This window comes from Enhydra lutris, unplaced genomic scaffold (genome assembly GCF_002288905.1).
Source record: "Enhydra lutris kenyoni isolate GAN:26980312 unplaced genomic scaffold, ASM228890v2 scaffoldscaffold5, whole genome shotgun sequence".
Classification (NCBI taxonomy): domain Eukaryota; kingdom Metazoa; phylum Chordata; class Mammalia; order Carnivora; family Mustelidae; genus Enhydra; species Enhydra lutris.
Window position 1 is genome coordinate 9653131 of NW_019154089.1, and position 20217 is coordinate 9673347.

Consider the following 20217-nt stretch of genomic DNA (forward strand, 5'->3'; position numbering starts at 1 on the left):
CGCGCGCGTGCAAATATTACCAAGCCATAAAGAGGATGAGATCTTGCTATTTGTGACAATGTGGATGCATGGATGGACCTAGAAGGTATTATGATAAATGAAAAAAGTCAGACAGAGAAAGACAAATACTGTATGATTTCACTTATATGCAGAATCTAAAAATCAAAACAAATGAATAAACAAACAAAAAGCAGAATCAGACCAAAAACAGAGAATGAACTAATGGTTGCCAGGGGGGAGGGAGAGGAGGGGAGGAACAAAATAGGTGAAGGGTTGTGGGAGATACACTCTTCAAGTTACAGAATGAATGAGTCATGAAAATAAAAGGTACAGCATACAGGATATTGTCAATGGTACAATAATAGTGTTGTATTGACAAATGGTAACTATACTTATGATAAGCATTGCATAATGTATACAAATGTTGAATGACTATGATGTATAGTTACAATTAATGTAACATTGCTAACTATACTAAAAAAAATCTAAAGAATATCTTAAAAGTCATCAATGTATCTATCATCTGTAAAAGTTTCCTTGTAACCCCCCCCCCATAATCTTCTCTTATCCTCACCACCATCCCCAGGCAAGCACTGGTTTGCTTTCTGTCACTGTATATACATTAAATGTGCGTTCCCTAGAATTTAAATACACACAGTGTGCACTCATTTTTAGGAGGGTGTGACTTCTTTCACCCAGCATAATTATTTTGAAATCTGTTCAAGTTGTACATAACACGTATTCATATATTTTTTACTGCTGAAGATATATAAGGATATGCCACAGTTTATTCACTCACATGCTGATGGACATTGAGATTTCCTCAGTTTTGATTATTACATATATAGCTACTATGAACATTTCAGTACAAGTCTTTGTACAGTTGTATGCTTTCAATTCTCTTCGATAACTTCCAAACTATTTTCCAAAATGGTTTTACATTCCTACTAATAGTGTATGAAACAACCACTTTCTTCACAACCTCACCAACATATGGTATGTTCAATCTTCTTAATTTTAGCTGTTCTAATAGATGTGTAGAGATATCTCATTGTAGGTTTTACTTGCATTTTCCTGAACACCAATAATGTTGAACATCATTTCTCACACATAATTTCATTCATGTATCATCTTTAGTAAAGTGTTTATTCAAGTCTTTTGATCCTCCCTCATCACCTTTTTAAAATTTGTTTTCTTATTGAACTTTAAGAACGTTTATATATTCTAGATATAGGTCCTTTATCAGAAATATGCTTTGCAGGTATTTTATTCTATTCTGTGGTTTGTCCTTCAAGTTTCTTAACCACGTATTTTGAATTGCAGAGATTTTAATTTTGATAAAATTATCAATTTTTCTTCTTCTAGATTTTGCTTTATATATCTTTGCCTAACCCACAGTACACAACTTTATGTGTAAACTTTCACACCAATCTTAGTGACTTAAAATGACTATTATTAATTTTGACAAGTCTGTAATTTTCCCAGGGCTCAACAGAGGGAGCTTATCTTTACTCCAACTGGTATGCTATGCTATCAGGTGTCATGGCTTGACTAAAAATTGGGATTCACTTCAAGATGACTGTTTAGATGGCTGGCAAGTGGACATTATGAGTCAGCTGAGACTCACTTGTAGCTATAGGTATGTGGTTTTCTATAGGCTACTTGGGGATGGTGGCTGGGTTCTCAGGATAAGTATCTAAAGCGAACAAGGCAGAAGTGAGCATCTTTATGACCTAATCTTGGAAGTCATATAACATCACTTCTGCTGCCATATACTGTTGGACAAGGCAGTCACAAAAAAAAAAAAAAAAAAAAAAAACCACTGAAGTTCAGGGGGAGCACTTCTGATGGGCTAGTGGTAAAATTCTAGATAAAGATGCAGGAAGGGCGACACTGTTGTGGCTACCTTTGTTAAATACAATCTGCTATATACCTGAACATCCAAATCCTGATCTACAGCTGCCACTACTTTTTTCCCTTTCTCAATACCCCATTAAAAAAAAATTATTTGTTTTTAAAATTCCAATATAATTAACACATAATGTTATACTGAAAACACTAAATTCAAACATATGATTAAGGCAGTTATAAAGGCTTTACTTCATGGCTTCAAGGGAAGAATTTAGGTGCCACCCATGACTACCAGTACAGAAAAATCTGTACTATTTATCTATTGTTATTTAAAAAGCCAATCCAAAATAATAATGGGTTAATTCAGTAACAATCACTTATTTAGTTACATTTAGGAAGTTGAGCAGGGATCATCAGGATTAGCTCATGTTCCCTGCAGTGTTAAGTGGGATAGCTCTGCTGGAACTGGAGGAATCTCTTCCAAGATGGCTCAATCACATGGCTGGCACTTTGGTGTTAGCGGGTTGCTCTCCCTATGGGTTTCTCCACAGGGAGGTGCAGGTATCCTCACAGCATGATGATTAGGTTCCAAGAGAAAAGAACCATGTGAAAAGAACCAAGCATAAGTTGTATCACCTTTTATGATGTGACTTAGAAGTCATAAGGTGTTGTTTCCACTGTGATCACAAATATGCCAGATTCAAGAAAAGGATATAAAGGTCCCTTACCCTGATGAGAAGAGTGTCATAGTCACAATATTTGAATAGCATGCAGGATGAGAAATCCCAGTGTGGCCATGTTTGAAAAATACAGTCTCACAGGGGCTCTGCCCAGAAGCATACCAGGCCAGAAGACAAAGAATTAATACCCACCAGGGAGCAACTCCAAAGCCAATGATGATGCTGCACCCACTGGTGGGATAATTCTGAGATATGTGTTGGGCACTATATTCCAGAGTTTCCCTGCAGGACTAACCTCCAGTTGCTCTGTCATGGTTGGTTCCCCTTCACTGTTTCTCTTCCTCACTATCCTACCCATGTCCTTACAACCTCCTAGATAAACTGCTTGCACCTGAATCTTTAACTCTTGATCAGCTTCCAGAGGAAAATAAGACAATCAATATTACTAAGGAAAATAAAAGACAAATGTGTCACAGAATAATTAAATTATATGCATGTGTGTATGTATGTCTGATTTAATAAAAGCAGTTTTAAAAAAAGTGTTGGGAAGCTAGTTATTATTTCTTAAAAATGTTAGAAAACTATGATCAACTTAAGTATTTACAGCCTCCTTACAGAGAGAAAGTAGGTATCATTCTTACTTCAGATTCCTGGGAGAATTTATCAACCGAACATCCTAGATATAGGTGATTCAATATGAAAAGTTTAGCTGAAAAATACAAACTCTCCTCCTTTGATCACCTTTTTATTAAGTTAAAAAACCCCAACCTACATGCTATAATAGGAATTTGGAGTATCTTCAGGAAAACAGTAAAGTTCAAATTTAAACACTGTCTCCAGTCACAGGCTCTAGGACTCAAGGAGCCCATCTGGTGATTTTGTTTCACTGTAAGCTCTCATTATCTTGTAATAAACTGTAACTTTTTAGAGTAAGGCAGCCATATATTTCAATCCCATCTCCACTACTAAACCTATTTAATCTTGGGAAATTATGGATTAATTTAGCATTTTAGTATTGACACACAAAAGTTTCCCAGGGGAATCAAATGTCTAGCAAATAAAAATAGTGTAAACTCCAAAGAACCCTACTTAATCTCTACAAATATATCCCAATAAAAGATAATAAAATAATCTAAGACAAAAGTGAATATGGGCTGCCAGCAGATAAAAAAATTACCCCCTGCAAAGGAAAACAGAGGAGGCCAGCTGGCCAAGGTTACTGTGATATGTTTATTCATGGTTTGACAATGCTCTTTAAGGTAGGTGTCCAGTAAAGAACACAGCAGTATCATCTGTATTTCCTCCTTTCAAGTCACACCACAACTAAAACAACAATCACTAAATCAATTTAGGTAATAAACATCATAAATATAAAGGTTCTGTACTGAAGAGGTATTATAAGCCATAAAACACATTAATTATGAAATTTTATCTTTCCGACATATATATATATATTTAGAATAAATATTAAAGTACCCTGCAATTGATATAAAATTATGGCTTATTTGAGCTCTACTGGCTACGAAGTTTTCAATTTTGAAACATTTCCCAAACTTTCAGCTTGCCAAATTGAATGTTCAAAGAATATAGTACAGGAAAGGATAACCTTTAAATTAGAAATAAATGGTATCATTCCATTGACACTTCATATCTGTTACAAGAGCACGTGTACATTATTCTCACTTTGCCCCTCCTCAGTTATCACTGGGAGTGGTCTATTAACTGGGAAGACAAGAGATATATACCAAAGCAGATGACAATGTGACCTTTAGAGGACAGCCATGGACTTCATTCATCCTGATAATGCTGGAAAACTCTTTGACTTTGTATACTTTAGCTTCTTTAAATTAAAAATGCAAAAGCCTATTTCACTGGCTCCTATGATGAATAAGTGATATAGTGCATATAAAGCAGTGAATAGGTATGTTCACTGAGAAAAAATTACACAAAGAATGACAGGATTTTTAGAATTGGACACACTCCCTACTGTGAACTAGAATAGATGTTTGGTTCAAATTTTTAAAAATACATTTTAAGAAAAATCAATCTCTCTCTCTCTGTCTCACCTTCTCCTGCCCCTTCCTCTCTCCTTTTCTCTTTCTCCTCATCAACTTCTCCACCTCCATTTCACCTCTCTCTATATACTGATAAGTGCCCCACATAGTGAACACTGAAATTCCTTTTTCAGCTATTAATGGATAAATGGATAGACTCAGAGAAGTTTTTTTTTTTTTATCCTTTTTAAAATCTTTTTATATGCATTTATTCTGTGCAGAATTTACTCCCAGGCCATAACTTTTTGTTGCTTCAGTTTCTTCTGGGAAATCATTTTCTTCTGTGCAACCTCCTCTTCTGGTTTAGGGACAATCTGTTCTTTTTCAGTAAGGATCCTCTCGATGTAGCAGGGAAACCTCATGTACGGATCAATCCCACCATGAGCCCTGAAGTTCTACCTCTTGATTTGCATGATTTCATAAGCTTTTCTGGGTCAAGCGAATAGCGAACCATTTTCAGAGGTCACCTCAGGCCATGTTCCTTCTCTCATGGGAGCTCAACGCCGGTGAGGGGTGCGGACTTGGTCGGACTGAGCACCGCATCCCTAGTTTCCTTCGTACGTGCTTGGGGCTTAGTAAATATTTATTGACTCTGTTACAGGATTTTCTTTTCTGTTGGTGCCTGTGGTTCTTGGTCACGCTGCTTTGAAGACTGAAGAGGTAGACCAGACAGAGTGGTGGGCAGCAAAGCAAAGCTTGTCGAGCCATAGTAAGAAGGAAGCTCCCAAAGAGGGAGGGGAAAGAGGGAAGGCCGGGGACCCGAGAGGGTTGCCCGACTCAGAGAAGTTTTAAAATTAGAAATTATGTTTTCATTATCAGGTAACTGTAGATGTCTTTACTTTAGATTCTAAAATATGTGGAAGACTTACTCATATTTAGATTTTTTTTGGCCATACACAAAAGTAATTACACACAATGTTTATTTACCTTTTTGTCACTAATGTTTCTATCTATTCACATACAATAGATAATTACCACTTATTTTCCATAGTAATATGAATATAAATAATATGGTGTTTAAAAATAATAAAATTCAGTATTAAAGCAAAGTAGGACATTAGGGAATATCTACCCCAACTCTCTTACTATACAGATAAGGAAAAGACTTCCAAATGGGTGGTTCTTCATATCCATTTGGATTCTTTTGTGTTTTAAAGATAATTCTAGGAGGAATGAGACATGTGTTTACCTAGATGCCTCCATACAATCTGGCACTCATAATTTCATTGGAAGGACAGCACATCAGCTACAACAGTTTGAAAATCATTAAACTATATACTTATCCCTGCTTCCAAAATATCATGTCATAGGTTGTTGCTTATGGGTCTGGCATCTTTCTCCCAGTGTCTATTGTGGATTCTTCTTCTTCATAGGGAACTGTGAGAGTAATTCTTCCAGACAATTATTAAAGCTGCTCATTAATATATGCATGTTTATCAAAATAGAAATGTAGCAAGAAGCTTCCTTCTGCTTTCTACACCAGCTGTTCAAATTAAAAATGGCTACAGACATGGCTGAGTTAGTGTTTTCACTTTCATAGTCAACTTTCTGGTGATTTGGTAGGAACCCTGGGGTGCTAGTTATATTCTTTTTCTTAATAGGAATGGTGGCTTTCATGATTATGTTCACATTTTAAAAATTCACTGAACAATCACAATTTATGTACTCATTTGCATATATATCTTATTTTTGATAAAAAGTTTATTTTAAAAAAGACTTTTAAACTATGTAAAATTAAAATTTTCACATGTACCTTCTAAGAAGTTGTCAGGTATAGAAAAATTAAAAGAGATAACTGAAAAGATAAATGTGATGATATGAAAATGAGAACTATTTTACTAAATAATTTTCAGAACATTAATTTGGCCAGGGAAAGCATATCAAGTGAAATACATTTCAGATTTTAAATTAGAAGAAATAAGTAGATCTCAAATCCTTCCTATTAATGTTAAATAAACATTAAAATATTTATGCAAATCTATAGGGAGAGATATGGAAAGAAATCCAAGAGTTATTAAGTTAAAAAAATAAGTTGTGGAGAGGAATATATTGTTTGACCTACTTCAGGAATTAGTGTTTAGATTTTTTAAAGTAGGTTAGTTTTTGCCTGTTTTTTAACTTTATACAAATGAAACTATAAAGCATGCATTCCTGTATGTGAATAAATAAAACAAAATGTGACCATATGCAGGGAAGAAGAAGGTCAGTGGAATATTCCCAAAAGTGTCAGTGGAATTTATATTTTATGACTGAGATTATAGGAGATTTTCAATCATAAATTATATCGTTTTATGATACTTTCTTGTAATGACTATGCATTGATTTGGAAATTAGAGAAAGCAGATCCAGCTCTTTCTGGCTTCTTTCATCTTCTTACTTATTCTAGCACTGGGAAATTTCTTTGTCTTTTATCAAACTGAGATATAAACATATGTAATTCTTCAGAAATATTTTAATCATTATTTATAAGTGTTTTTTTGTTTGTTTTGTTTTGTGAGAATGGATTCCACATGAGCTTAGTGAACCATGTTGCCAGAACTGAACATTTTATTAATTTTCTGTCTTTCCACTATATCCCAAATTGTGTTCCTCTGATGACTCTCTTTTTTTCCGGTAATGTTAAATTTTTATTTCTTTTCTTACATCTTCTTCCTTCCTTTGCAACAAAGGAATTTGTGGTGGGAGAAGTAGAAATAAGTTTCAGTTTAACACTTTAAAGATCCATAATAGTTATTATATTCACTGACTATATCTGAGATCCTGGGATGAGCCCTAAAGAAACATGATGGGGCAGACTGTCTGATTGTAAACACATGGAAAAAGAACAGAAGTACTGCTTTCATTGACCACATCTTTATGTGTAGGTCACAGTGCAAACTGCTATAAATTACTATATTTTACTCTTTTTATTAGTTTCCTATTAATTTTGTAGGCTGTTATAACAAATTATCACAAACTTTGTGGATTAAAGCAACAGAAATTAATTTTCTCAGAGCTCTGGAGACCAAAAGTAAAAAATCAGAATCACTGGGCCAAAAGTTAGTATGTCAGGTGGGCCACACTTCCTCTAGAGCCTCTAGGGGAAAATCTGTTCTTTACCTATCCAGCCTCTGGTGGCTGCCAGCATTCCTGGCCTAGAGCTACTGCACTCCAATCTTTAAGGTCAGCATCTTCAAATCTTTTCATGTTCCATCTTCATATTGCATTCCCTCTTTGTGTCTCAAATTTCCTATTGCTTCCTTCTTCTTAGGATACTAGCGATTGTCATTAGGGCCCATCTTGTTTTTCTTTCTAATTTTTCTCTTTGGAATAGTAATGTATTCTATACAACACTGGTTCAGCTACTATTATTTTGAAAGCATATAACCTGTTGTCTGGTTTCACAAATTCAAAACTGAGGAGGAAATTTTTACCTAGATGAAACCTCAATCTCAATCTCATGTATATTTGATTTAGATGAAATTTTGGAATTAGAGTTGATACTGGAATCAGTTAATACTTTTGAAGCTACTGAGATGGGGTGAATGTATTTTGTATGTTAGCAGTATATGAATTTAGGGGGACTGGTGAGTGGAGAGTTATGGGCCGAACAAGCGTCCCAAATTGATATATTAAAATTTTAGCCTCTAGTACCTCAAGATATGATAGTATATGAAAAGAGGGTGTTTAAAGAGGTAATTAAGTTAAAATGAGGTAAGAGGTTTATGCCCTAACACAGTATGACTAGTGTTGTTACAAAAAGAGGAAATTAAGACAACACAAGTAGAGTGAAGACCAAATGAAAACACAGGGAGAAGATGGCCCTCTACAGGCCAAGGAGATGGAGCTCAAAAGAAACCAATTCTGTTCACCGCTTGATCTTGGATATTAGCCTCCAGAATTGTGAGAAATATAAATTTCTGTTGTTTAAGCTGCCCAACCTATAGTCCTTTGTTATGACAGGCCTAGCAAACTAACACATCCCATTTAAAGATCTTTAACTTAATCATATCTGCAATGTCTTTGCCACAGGAGATAAGAGTCATAGGTTCTACAGATTAGAATCTGATATTTTAGGTAGGCCATTTTTCAGCTAAATACACTTTCATTTTGCAGTTGAGGGAACTGGTTTAGTTTCAACCACTTACAGTCTGAGGCAGGATCTAGCCAAAATACAGGTGACATGAAAATTAGTATATGAAATTAACAATGGCTATGGAAAGCTGAAATTATAGTAGATATTGCTGGAGAAGGGCAATGGGCTAAGTACTGAGAGGATATTCTACCTTACACAGATCATTTTAAAGGAGTAAGAAAGAATATTTGCTGATGATATTGTAATCAGAAAAAGGATCAAACCACAAAAACAGAAAACTGCCCATGGATCATATAGCTGTAAGTAGTAGATACACAGAGAATATTGAACACAAAGGAAAAAGTAACACTCCCAAAGGAAGCTCCAGTGCCAGAAGCCTGTAAGCATGTTTATTTCAAACTCATTTCTATAATTTTTCAAATATATATTTCAAAATACCCCTATGGTTCACATGACACATTAGGTAGCTTAATCTTTTAAGAAGTTACTCCTTTCCAGCACATTTAAAAGATTAAACTTTGCTCATCTATCCTCTACCATGTAAAAAAACAATTAAAAACTCTGACAATTAGGGGCGCCTGGGTGGCTCAGTGGGTTAAAGCCTCTGCCTTCGGCTCAGGTCATGATTCCCAGGGTCCTGGGATCGAGCCCCGCATCGGGCTCTCTGCTCCGCAAGGAGTCTGCTTCCCCTTCCTCTATGCCTGCCTCTCTGCCTACTTGTGATCTCTGTCTGTCAAATAAGTAAATAAAATCTTTAAAAAAAAAAAAAAAAAACTCTGACAATTAGGGGCGCCTGGGTGGCTCAGTGGGTTAAAGCCTCTGCCTTCAGCTCATGTCATGATCCCAGGGTCCTGGGATCGAGCCCCATGTCGGGCTCTCTGCTCAGCGGGGAGCCTGCTTCCTTTCCTTTCTCTCTGCCTGCCTCTCTGCCTACTTGTGATCTCTGTCAAATAAATAAATAAAATCTTAAAAAAAAAAACCTCTGACAATTAAAAAACAAAAACAAAATCAGCTCTATGAAAATGACAGATAATGTGGCAGAAGCATCAACAGTCCAGAGAATTGTTATACTTTGTCAAGTGTATTTCTAATTATTATTGACAACTGTTCAAGCATACAATTTGATTTACTTCATGCCTGACCTAAAGTTTTCTTGTTTTCAGCCTGTAGGATTATGCTAATTTATGAGCTGTGAAGAATTTATTGGAAACTCATTTCAATTTTTATAAACAGCACCCCTACAACTAGTATCAATAATCAGTGATACCTGGCCATTGCCAAATCTTCATGGATGACTTATTGGAGTTTTTAATCCATTTCATAAAGAAATTTTTCCTTGGCTTTAATTTGTTAATCTTCTATATTGGTTTTCTGATTTCCTCCCTCCATAAACTTCAATTTCCTTTTTGTCCTCTTCTTTTGTGCTAGTTTAGACAACTCACTGTTGGCACTGGTCACCATCTCCCTCGTTCCCCAGAACAAAAGCACCTTAACTTCATGTCTCTTTACTAACAAGCCACAAGTTATTATATCACACATAATTTATATGAAATACAGGTAAGGATATCAAGCACAGCCAGTAATATTAAAAATAATATTATGAAGAAAGCTTATGTCTTGCCTTTATTCTGATTATCAATAGTGGCTCAATTCTATGAACTAGCTGTATTTTCTTGAACAGACACAAAAACTTTCTAAAATCCACTGTCAGTATTTATAAAATGATTAACTATGACTATATGGTTATGTAGTTTTCACTTCTGTGACTCTTACCTAATCATCTAAGAATTATTGGATAAATATTGTATTTTTCCTGTTTGATCACTTTCAAGATGGAAACAGTTTGTACTTATATTGGTCTCAGAAGAATTGTGGAAAAACACAGTTAAAAGGCAGTATAATAAAATACGTTTCAAGATCTTATGTGATGATAAACACAGATAATTATTATTTGTTCAAAGTACTATAGATAAAAACCTACTAGCAAACTCAAGAAGTCTTCCAGAAAAAAATAACTCAAATGAATGACTATTTTATACATTCATCCACTCAATCATTAATTAAACAAATATTTAACTGAGCCCTGTGGCAAGGGCAAAGAAACACATATTTAAATCCTGTCTTCAAAAATCTTAGCAAAATTTTACTAGGAACAGAGAAACATGGAAAAGGACAATGCAACTCTTTCACAGGTGCTATAAGCATTTGTATAAAAACAGTGGTCACAGAGAATGACCACAGATCACTGTATTTGGAACATGCAGTATGTAGCATCATTTGGTTTTAAATAGCAGGCAGTTATCCACCTTAAAAAAGGAAGAATTAATGATAGGGATAAAGTATCCCGTGTCCACGAATAAATATGCAGACTGGATTCTGGAAGGAATGGGAACCAGAAGCTAAAAAATAGTGTCAGGATTAACACTAGTTCCTGTGCCAATTTTGTCTACACATATAAAATTATTCAGTAACAAAGAGAAGCAACAATGAAGACTTAAACAGAGTGGCAGTATCAAAATGAGAGAATAAGACTCCAGGTTTAGCCCCAAATTTCTGGTTTGTAAAGTAATCTGGAATATTTTCTTTTTTTTAAAGATTTTTTTTTTTTTTAATTTATTTGACAGACAGAGATCACAAGTAGGTAGAAAGGCAGGCAGAGAGAGAGGGGGAAGCAGGCTCCCTGCTGAGCAGAGAGCCCAATGCGGGGCTCTACCCCAGGACCCTGGGATCATGACCTGAGCTGAAGGCAGAGGCTTTACCCCACTGAGCCACTCAGGCGCCCCTGGAATATTTTCTTAAGCACCAACACTGAGATTACAGGATGTGAGCAGAGCTAATTGTAAATATAGCAATAAGCTCGTTATGGCATTTCCTGAGCTTAATGGCACTGTGGAGCTTCTAGGGAGAGATGACCAAGCAGCATTTGGATATGTGGAAATGGAACCCAATAAAGAGGATGCTTATAAGTAGATTCAGTAAATACAGGTATTTCAGAGATGATGATGGAGTATACTTTGAAAACTGAAATGAGAGGCACTGTGTGAAGTAGCATGAATAATCATAAATAGAGAGACCAATGAGAGGTGACCTAATCAAAGAACTTATTTGTGTTTTTTTCCCATGTATATAAAATTCTAAAATTCTTGTACATGAATTTTATCTTCTCAGCCAAACTATAAGCAGCAACCATGTTTTCATCATATGATATACTGCTTGGATTGGTGTAAGTGTTCAATAAATATCTGTTGAATATATGACTGAAACAACACTTCAAGATCAGGGACTAAGGGTATGTTCAGGAAAATGTAACATTTGCCATAAAGCTGCTTTGTATGACTGGCTTTGTGTTTATCCTTTCAATGAATAACGAAACTGGTAAAACACTGTGCTAATAATATTGTTTATGGTGGTAGAAAAAGATTCCATAATTCTTGAGCAAAAGCTTTATATAAGATGACAATGGATTACATTATATAATTTTTGCCTTTTATAGCTAAATATTTTGAACTATACAAATACCTTTAACATTAGATATTCATAGAGGGAAAATAACTGTGTTATTCCAAGTATAAAAATCTTGCCTGACTGAAATAACAGATTTTTTAAATTTGATGTTTGCTCTTGTAAGTTTGCTTAAGAACATAATTATATTGGGGCGCCTGGGTGGCTCAGTGGGTTAAGCCGCTGCCTTAGCTCAGGTCATGATCTCGGGGTCCTGGGATCGAGTCCCACATCGGGCTCTCTGCTCAGCAGGGAGCTTGCTTCCCTCTCTCTCTCTGCCTGCCTCTCTGCCTACTTGTGATCTCTGTCTGTCAAATAAATAAATAAATAAATCTTTAAAAAAAAAACCATAATTATATTGAACAGAAAAGGCTGAAGATGCTTAGTTTTAGTATCCCATGTTTTCAATCTTGACTACCAGGACAAATGTCTCTGGTAACTTTTAGTAGTCAATGGAAAAGATGATGATTACCTAGAAAATAAGCAAAAGTGGTATTTTGGCCTTTACCTGATAGATTATTTTGTTCATGGAATAAAGATTCAGGACTGTAAAAGCTCTCCAAACTGATAAAGATTTAATGTCATTGCATTAAAAAAAAATAACAGGTAGTTTCTAAAATGTATATGAAAATACCAAGAGCTAAGCATAGCAAAAGCAGTCTTGAAGGAGAATTAAATTAGAGATGTATGCTATTAAATAGCAACTCTGTAGTAAAGCCACATTATTTATTATAAGGTTGGTTAAACTGTCTAATGGAACAGAACAGATTCTGGTGATTAACATATTTATAAATATTTGAGTTACGGTAAAGGTGGCTATGTGGAGCAGAGCAGTGGAGCAAAAAAAGCCCAGGTCAACTAGGTATCCAGAGAGAAAGAAAAACTGAACGTTACTCATTCCTCATGTTATGTATAAAAGTCAATTGCAAGGGAATTATACAGCAATTATGAAACATAAAACAATGATTCATCCAGGAAATAATACAGACAAATATCTTACTGATTTTTACATAACTAAAAATTTCTAAAATAGGTCACAGAAAGCATAAAACAGACAACAATCATGATTGATAAACTCAACTACATTAAAATTAGGGACATCTATTCATTAAAAGCCACCCTAAAGAAAGTGAAAAGTCAAGCTGCATGATGACAGAAGATATTTGCAAAGCATACAACCTACGGTAATCTTTCATCCAACCATATAAACAACTCTTACAGATCACTGTGGAAAAAAAGGAAGACAACTCAGGGGTGCCTGGGTGGTTCAGTCAGTTAAGCATCTGCCTTTGGCTCAGGTCATGATCCCAGGGTCCCGGGATCTAGCCCCACATTGAACTCGCAGCTCAGTGGGGAGCCTGCTCCTCCCTCTTGCTCTGCCTGATGCTCCCCTTGCCTGTGCTCTTTCTGTCAAATAAATAAATAAAAATTTTTTTAAAAAAGGAAGACATCCCAACAGAAGAATAAGAAAATATATGAAAAGCACTTTGCAAAAGAATATGACAAATGGCCAATAAATATATGAAAGGGTGCTCAACCCTGTTAGTCATCTGGAATGACAGCTAAAATCCAAATGAAATACCGCTTTACCTCTACCATGATGACTATAATTTAAAAATACTGACAGAATTGGTAAACATGCCAAGCAAATGAGACTTTCCTACACTGCTGTTATAAGTGTAAATTAGTACAGTTAATTAAGCCATTAATTCTATTTGGCAGAATCTAAAGTTGAGCATATAATGTAACCTATAAGCCAGCAATTTGACTCACAAGCAAACAGCCAAAAGAAATGGGTACATGTGTGGGTAAAAAGACATAAACCAGAATGTTCACAGCAGCGTTACTCATACTTGAATGAATAATTTATGATATATTCATATGATGGAATATGATCCAGTGACAAAAATGAATACACTATTTCCACTTGGGCGCAATGTAGAAAAAACTCACACATACAATATGAGCAAAAGAAGTAAGATTTAAAAAGTACATAATGTATGATTTTATTGGTATAAAGTTTAGGACTAATCTTTGGTGTTGGATTTCAGAATACCAGAATATGACTAAGGTATGGAGAAGGGTTATTAGTGACTTGGAAAGGATGTGAAAACGTTCATGGGGGGAGATAATGTTCTACTTTAAAATCCAGTTCGTAATTGCACAAATGTGTTCACTTTTTCTTAATTCTAATAACTCATCAAGCTTCCTGACACTTGAGGAAATCAAATGAATATTCATGAAGCAATTTGGTCAGCAAGAGTATACATTATACTTATTGGCTATTTTGCCTTCTACGTCAAAAAATATTTTGTGTTCTGAGCAATAAAAGGCCTCATACTGACTATTATATTACAAAGGAATACATTTATTTTGTATAAGTAAAATAAACATACCATAAATTTATATATTATGCCTGGTAGAACTGAGAACGATGTGACCATCATTGCATCATCATTTCGATGGACTTAAAAGAGTTAAAATCAGTTAATTTTAGAAAAGGTTCCTAAATTTATTGAATCAAATATAACTAGAGAGTAAGCTGCAAACTTGGACTTTTCATTGGCTCCTATTTCTAGGAATTTTCTGAACAGTAATTTTTTTAAAAGATTTTCTTTATTTATTTGAAAGAGAGAGAGAGAGAGAGAGCGAGCGAGCATGAGCAGGGCAGGGGGAGAGGCAGACTCCTCTGCTGATAAGGGAGGCCAACATAGGGCTCAATCTGGGGACTGTGGGATCATGACCTGCACTGAAGTCAGTCACTTAACCAAATGAACCACCCAGACACCCCTCTGAAGAATAATTCTTAAATACATTTTCAGTGTGTTGTCATAATTATGTACTTTAAGAATGTTTTAGATTCTATCATTGGCCATTAAACATCATTTTAATGTGTCAATTAAATTTACTTTTTCCTTTGTTCACAGTGGGAAACATTAAGCTTTATATTATTAATCTGTCAAAAGTAGATAACATCTTTTATTATTTCACTGAAGACTGTATTTACAATTAAAATTCCCTAAAAATAAGGTAGAAACATAAACTCAGAAAATAATATATATTATAGCAAAAATATACTATAACCATCAAGACTTTATACCTAGTCTCCAGAACCACAAAAAGATAAATTTACCCAGTGTTTACTATAGGGGAGAAGTGGTCATCTCAGGATGCAGAGAACTTCATATTTTCATTACTAAAATATCATAAAAGAGTTCAGTTTTGGAAGAATTCTCTGTAATATTTATGAATTAGGAAAAATCACTGTAGCTTTGGGTTTGATACATAGTTTTACATGACACACTTAATTCCAGAAATATTTGATAAAGTGTGGAAATCACCCATTTTATTTAATCGATGTCTCTGCAAGCTATAAATAAGAACTCAAAGTGGGTTTGGGGATCTCAAACACCAGGTGTTAGTACAAACTCTGCTAAACTAGAAACTTAACCAAATCTCTACTTCATCCTGTTGTATGTTGACAAGACCACTTGAATTTGAACTGAATGACCCATTTTAGTGCTGGTCGGTCATTCAGTTGTTCCCTGGAGGACTGGAATACATAGAAGCACAGGAACAGGTAATTCCTTTTAAGTCTTCCATACTAGACTGAGATGTGATGAGATGAGAATCACTATACCTGTAAACATAATTACTGATCTTGAGGAATACCTATCCCTCCTTTAATTTTTAACAGAGATAAAGAGTTTTACTGGGCCAGTTGGAAGAGAATATACAAAAAGAAAAAAAAATCTAAGAATATAGAAGAAAAGCAAAACCAGTGTTAAGAGGCTGATGAATGAAATAATACAATGAAGAAAAAGGAAGAGGAAAAAAATCCACTATTTGAGCTATATTTTACCCACTGAACAGAAAAATAAAGCTGGATATTAAGAGGAAATAATGACAACAAATATCCAGTACAACCTTATGCTGAACAAATAATCCCACGTAAAAATTATTGGACTCTTTTAACTGCCCTGGGGAGAAAAGAAGCTTTTCCATTATTAGTGAGGGTCCAGTGCAGATATGGAAGAAGATGGAGGTCTAACAACGGTGACTGTTGTCTTCAAGATTTTGGATTTTTTTTTTTTTAAGAAAAAAAAAATTTATTTGTGGGGTGCCTGGGTGGCTCAGTTAGTTAAGTGTCCAACTCTTGATCTCAGCTTAGGTCTTAATAGTGGGATTTTGAGTTCAAGTCCCATTATGGGCTCCACACTGGGCATGGAGCCTACTTAGGGGAAAACAAAAAAAAGAAAGAGATTTGTTTGCAAATGAGCCCAGTCCCCATTACTTCAATATAGCACAAGAGTAGAAAAGAGTCAAGGCCAAGGCAAGGCAGAACTCCATGCCTCCCCAAAACAGCAAGGCCATCTGCCACAGACACCTACACCCAGAGACAAGCTGCACACACAAATCAGCATGTCCAGAATCAAGTTGACCCCAGGCCTCAGCACATCTCATCCTTGGATGTTAATGTATTCAAATCCCTCCTAAAGTTTTTCAAATCTAGTAACTTCAGCTCACTTGTGTGGAGACAAATATAACTCTCTCTCTCTCTCTTTTTTTTAAAAAAGATTTTATTTATTGATTTGACTGACAAAGATCACAAGTACGCAGAGAGGCAGGCAGGTGGGGGGGAAGCAGGCTCCCCGCTGAGCAGAGAGCCCAAGGCAGGGCTCGATCCCAGGACCCTGAAATCATGACCTGAGCCAAAGGCAGAGGCTTTACCCACTGAGCCACCCAGGCGCCCCAATTCTTATCTTTTAAAAGCAATGAACGGAAACAGAGTAAAACAAAAACATTGATTTTATTTCGTCTTTTCTCCAACTTAACATCTTTTCTGACACACATATCTAACACAGTTTCCCTTTTTTTGGTCACTCCCTTTCACATCACCTTGCGTATTTCCATTAAAGCTCTGGTCATATTCTATAACTGCTTTATGTGTACAGTCATTTGCAAGCAGTCTCCCTCACAGGAGTGTGAGCTCTATGAGGACAAGAATGCTGTTAGTCTTGCAATCACTTCATCCCCGAAACCTACTACATGTTTGCTGAATTCATAATCTTTAAAATGTTTAATTTAAAATTTAAAATATTTGACACCATAGAAAAGATTATTTCATAGATGATAGCTGGAACGTTAAATGGTGGTCTATCACCAAGAAGCAAGGTGCTCTTTAGGAAATTAGTATATACATTTTTGGTAGGCAAAAGAATAAATTTATCAAAGCATTAAAGTGAACTTTGAAATGAAGAGAAGGCTACAATCCTAAATTAGACTAGACAACCATATACTATGGAGGTCCTAATTGTATTATAAAAATGAAGAGCGCGCCTGGGTGGCTCAGTGGGTTAAGCCTCTGCCTTCGGCTCAGGTCATGATCTCAGGGTTCTGGGATTGAGGCCCACATCGGGTCCTCTGCTCAGCAGGGAGCCTGCTTCCCCCCTCTCTCTCTGCCTGCCTCTCTGCCTAATTGTGATCTTTCTCTCTCTGTCAAATAAATAAATAAAGTCTTAAAAAAAAAAGGAAGAAAAAAGTAGAAAATATTTCAGTAATTGTCAGGGGGAAACTGAAGATGGTGGTCAGGAACAGGACATATCTGTGTTCATATGCCATACACATATACACACAATACACAATACATATATACACAACACTTATGTCACAGATACATGATTTCATATATGTATGTTTTATTGCATACAGTATAGATGACAGAAAAAGCTTGGCTTTGAAAAAAATTATTTTGTTCTCATGAGTAAATATGAGATTTCTGTAGATTATTTATGGCCTTAATATGAGAACCAGAAATAAACTGGCATTTAGAGATTAAAAATAATTACATTTATCTGTACAAATTGAAGACTTACAAGATGGGAGTAAGGGTGGAGGCTGACAGCCTATAGGCAAATTGATACTGAGGAAGAAAACAACAGTATTTCAGGGGGAATAAATCAGCTACAGATTTTCTAGATGCATAAGAGAATATGGGTGATTAGAGCAGTTAAACAAAAAGTGATTAAAAAAATACCAACTATCTAAACAACTAATGGTAGTCATCTGCCAAAAGTGGTCACAGAGTTAGAATAAAGAGCAAAGGTTATGGTTAATCTTGATTTGTTTCTTGAGTTAAAGAAGAAATGTTTAACAATACAGAAGTAATAGAAAGTTAGAGAAAGGGGCACCCGGGAGGCTCAGTGGGTTAAAGCCTCTGCCTTCGGCTCGGGTCATGATCCCGGGGTCCTGGGATCGAGCCCCACATTGGGCTCTCTGCTCGGCAGGGAGCCTGCTTCCCCACCGCCCCAGCCTGCCTGTCTACCTACTTGTGATCTCTGTCTGTCGGGTAAATGAATAAAATCTTTAAAAAGAAAAAAGATAAAAAATGAAAATAGAATTTTGATTATTCTAATAATATAGGAATTGAGTAATTAACACATTTAGATAGATACATGCATACCAGGCTTTAAGAAATCAGATTAATTTTTCAATATGAGAAAAGCTATGTTTTGCCTCACAACAAGAAACTCTAAGGTACACAGTGACCAAAGATGGTAAAGTCTTCAAATAAAGTTTTATAAAAATTTAAATGAGGACAAGAAGCAGCCAAAAAAAAACAAAACAAAACAAAAACCCAGATAAGAAACTGTGGATAAACTAAGATTTAAAGAGTTAGGAAATAGAGGGCACAGAATCAAAGAGCATCACCAATATTAAAGGCTGCAATTCATTAGAACAATGGCCATCATGTAATATTAAAGCTTAAAAATAAAGAAAATTAAGAAAACTAAAAACAATTTTGAAGTATATGAATAAGGGGCGCCTGGGTGGCTAAGTGGGTTAAAGCCTCTGCCTTCAGCTCCGGGTCATGATCTCAGGGTCCTGGGATACAGCCCCACATTGGGCTCTCTGCTTGGCAGGGAGCCTGCTTCCCCCACCCCCTCTCTCCCTATCTGCCTACTTGTGATCTCTGTCTGTCAAATAAATAAATAAAATATTTTTAAAAATAAAGTATATGAATAAAATTAAGAAAGAAGGAATCAACCCCATTTTTCATAAAGTAATGACAGATGAGAAAAAGGAAGTAATATTACACAAGCCGTGTTTGCTTCTATATTCTCCATCTACCAAAATTATCTTCAAACTGGAAGGAGTGCAACAGATATTACAAACATTGTAAAGTGACTAAAACACGAGATACCAAATAAGACAGTGAAGTAGTCCATCTTTCTAAATGAATTCGAAGCACCTGTATTCAGAGGAATTAAGTTACAGGGTATTGAGAAAATAAATTCATCAGATGTGAAGAGAACATAAAGCCTTTTCAGTAAGTTTGGGACTTCACTTACTACAGGAGATCTGCCAGATATCTAAACACTAGCACATGTTGTTCCAGATTTTCAGACATGGAAAAAGGAATTTTATAAGCTACAGCTAAATACATTTAAAATATACTTTGGCAAAATTCTAGAAAAGATTTTTGTACAGATGGCTCATGAACATTTAAATAAAGACACATTTTCTAGGAATAAGAATGAATTGACTTAGGATGTCATGGAAAATTAAAATAGTTTGTTTTTTGAGGATAGTTTCCAGATCGGCAGATCAGATGAACAGCATGTATATATTAAATTTTAAATTTTGCCTGGCATTTAATGAAGTCTGTTAATACACCTTTATTGAAAGCACAGAAAATGTTTTCATATAGTTATAGAGTTTGGGGAGACATAATGGGTTTATGTTATGAGGGGGGTGCTAAAAGGATAGGTGAAAGGATATGTGAAAAATGTTCTCAATAACTTGGACAAAACAATAGGCAGATTTTTCAAATTTCTACTGGAACATAATGGAATAATTGTCAAATCAAGAAGTAAACAACTTGACAGGTTGAAATTATGGACAAACGTATTAAGATATAATTAAGGAGGAATAAATACAAACTGCTGGTTTTAGGCTAAATGTTCAAGCATACAACTCCAATTTGAACATTGGAATCATTAATTAAAGCAATTAATGTAGAAAGCCCACAGAGGATTTTGAAGGACCTTGAGCT